At 39.2% G+C, this 2653-nt stretch overlaps 1 non-coding gene across 1 annotated transcript; it reads left to right on the top strand.

The window, feature by feature from the left end:
• Positions 1 to 1526: 1526 nt before the first annotated feature.
• On the top strand, positions 1527 to 1642 carry LOC121865241. The gene has a single exon (XR_006088729.1). It is a non-coding gene; the product is annotated as a U5 spliceosomal RNA (small nuclear RNA).
• Positions 1643 to 2653: the final 1011 nt, after the last annotated feature.

Here is a 2653-nt window from a genome sequence, read left to right as displayed (position 1 = left end):
GTAGGGTCGTCTCGGTGGGAGATAAGTAGTAGCAATAATTACGTCTCCTTGAGTTGTGTTTATTTTTATTGCTAGAAATTCATCCTGGAAGTCATCAATTAGTTTAAATTTTAAGTTTCTTTTAACCGCTATCGCTACTCCGTCATTTTTCTCGCCCGATTTATTTCTTTGGTTTACATAATAGTTAAAGAGTTTTATGTTGTTGTTTTCTGTCTCACCGTGACTGTTTATTAGTATAATGTCAGGGTCAATTTCTTGATATATATTACTTAGGTTAATTCTCTCGGTCTTCCAGTTTCTTACGTTGTGTTGTATTATTCTTAAAGTTCTTACTGTTTGTCTATTGTCCATTATTTCTTATACTTGGATTGTGACTGTTGAAGTGGAGACCTATCATCTAAACTCTGACGGGTCTACTATTTTAAAGTCTTTGGTCGTAATCTTTAGTTTGTCCGTAGTAATTAGTGACCAGACATAATCTTCACTTAGGGATTTTTCTTGATATGTCCACTTGTATATCCCTCCTTCACAGTTTTTTACTATTGTCCCTCCTGTTGGTCTCGATGTTGGGATTCCATGTTTTGTTGTAGTGATAACTTTTAATCCAATTTCTTCAGCAGATTCAGGTTGTATATTGTGATCAGTTTCCATCTTATCTTCTCTCCTCCTACTCCTTTGTCTTATAGTCTGTCCTTTTGTTATTTCTATCTTCTCTTTGTCACTTCTAGTCATTTGTCTGGGATCTCTATCAGTCGCTTGTGTTCCTTGTGTATCAGCTGTTGCTCCTTGCTCAAACCTTTGTTCGTCTAGATGTAGTCTTTCTCTCAGTTCGCTTGCATATGTTGCCTGAAATAGTTTTTCGGATTGTGGATTCTCTGGAAATATCATCTCTGGTAGGTTATTCAATTTAAACATTTTCCTTAATTCCTCATTGTATGATCCGGGTGCAATGATATTGTGCAAATGTGCATGGATCATACTAATCATTACCTTATCATGTATTGGCTCACTCAGGTTTAATATGGTGGATTCTGGTCTATGAGCCTCTTGGACCGCTCTCTTTGCTATTTCGACGTATGTCGTATCCTTCTTGTCTTGTTCCTTATATAGCGGAGGTAGGCGTGGCTTAATAGTTGACCTCCGTCATGTAAGGCGGCGTTGGTTGACCTAGACCACGAGTCATACACAAGGGAATTCGCGGGGTCGGCTACTCAGCGACAAGCGTTTGTAGGGGAGGAATCCACTACAACATTGTAACAATAACAATCTCGTTGATTTGCTATATTTGTTCAGATTTAAAGGAATTATGTAAATTAAATCCTCTTAAAGAAAATTCACATTAAGTAATACCACTTTTGACTGCCAATCACGGTAGTCTTAAATGCTACGAAGGACTTATAAATCTTATTTTATAACTGTTCTGGACACTGGACAATAAAACCTTTAATGTCCTTCTTGACTGGAACTATAATTCCAAGTATGTTCTAAGTTAATGTTTGTTGGGGTCTTGAACAACTTTGCGACCATAGTTCTGGTTTCCCTTCAAAACGCATAAATCTTTCGCCTTTTACTAAAGATTTTTGTGGGGGGGAAGAACTCATTGAGTCTTAATGAATTTGTTCTTAGCCCATTCACATGGGCTCACAAAACTAATTAAAATTAGCTGAAAATAATCGTACATCTTTTCACATCTACAGCGTCCTGGATGGAACAATTATCCCGACTATTACAGATCTAAATCAGGTTGGGAGAATACAGATCTGTCATAAAATTACGTTCATGCACTTATTAAAAATTACTCTTGACTTCAAACAAACCAAAATATTTACAACGAAAACTCGCGCTCGAACATTGCAGGGCAAAACATAATGGCAACTTAATTTAAATTCTAAATACTACACCTACAATCAAAACAAGTATGACTTATCTGTCAAGTTGAATACAGGTCAGCCTCATAAGTAAAGAGAATACATACCCAGACAACACCAAGAGAATTGGAGAGCAAGACTGCAGTCGGTGTCAGGAGTAAAACTGACACGGCCAGCTTTTCTCAGTTGGTGGTGGGAATTTAAGGTCCTCTGGTGTTCATAACCGGAACCACAGTAACTAGTCTAATGGCTGTTATGCACAAACTTACTAATTAGAATAAATCAACTAAATAAATGTATTTTACATAGTCCAAATAAACCAGTTTCTACAAGTTCGCTGCTCGACAGACTGCTGATCGTACGTTGTTGTTATACTGTAATTGTCATTGTCATAATGACATGGTTGGTCAGTTAAAACCTATTAATTCATATTAAGCTCTACGTTCACAAAACCAAGCAGGCATCCCCTGGACTCCCGGCTCACCTAGCACGATGTCCTCCGTAAACTTCCTGACCTCTCATATGTCTATGACTTATGGTAAAGGGTCGCGGAAAAGGGAAGTGATTGCTGCCCATATCATCATTGGGTATGACTCTGCTTGGGAGATTGGTATCCCCGCATCCCCTGAGCAACGCTCTTGCGCATTATGCAGAAGACCTGACAGCCGCACCCTTATCCACTACCTCCTAAGATGTCCCCGCACACAACTCTTCCGTGACGCCTGTTGGACCACTACCCCACGACCCCCTGACGGAGACACGATGATCCTCCCCATACTGGCCAG

Source organism: Homarus americanus, unplaced genomic scaffold, assembly GCF_018991925.1.
Source record: "Homarus americanus isolate GMGI-L3 unplaced genomic scaffold, GMGI_Hamer_2.0 scaffold36764, whole genome shotgun sequence".
Classification (NCBI taxonomy): domain Eukaryota; kingdom Metazoa; phylum Arthropoda; class Malacostraca; order Decapoda; family Nephropidae; genus Homarus; species Homarus americanus.
This window is presented reverse-complemented; position numbering and strand designations above follow the sequence as displayed.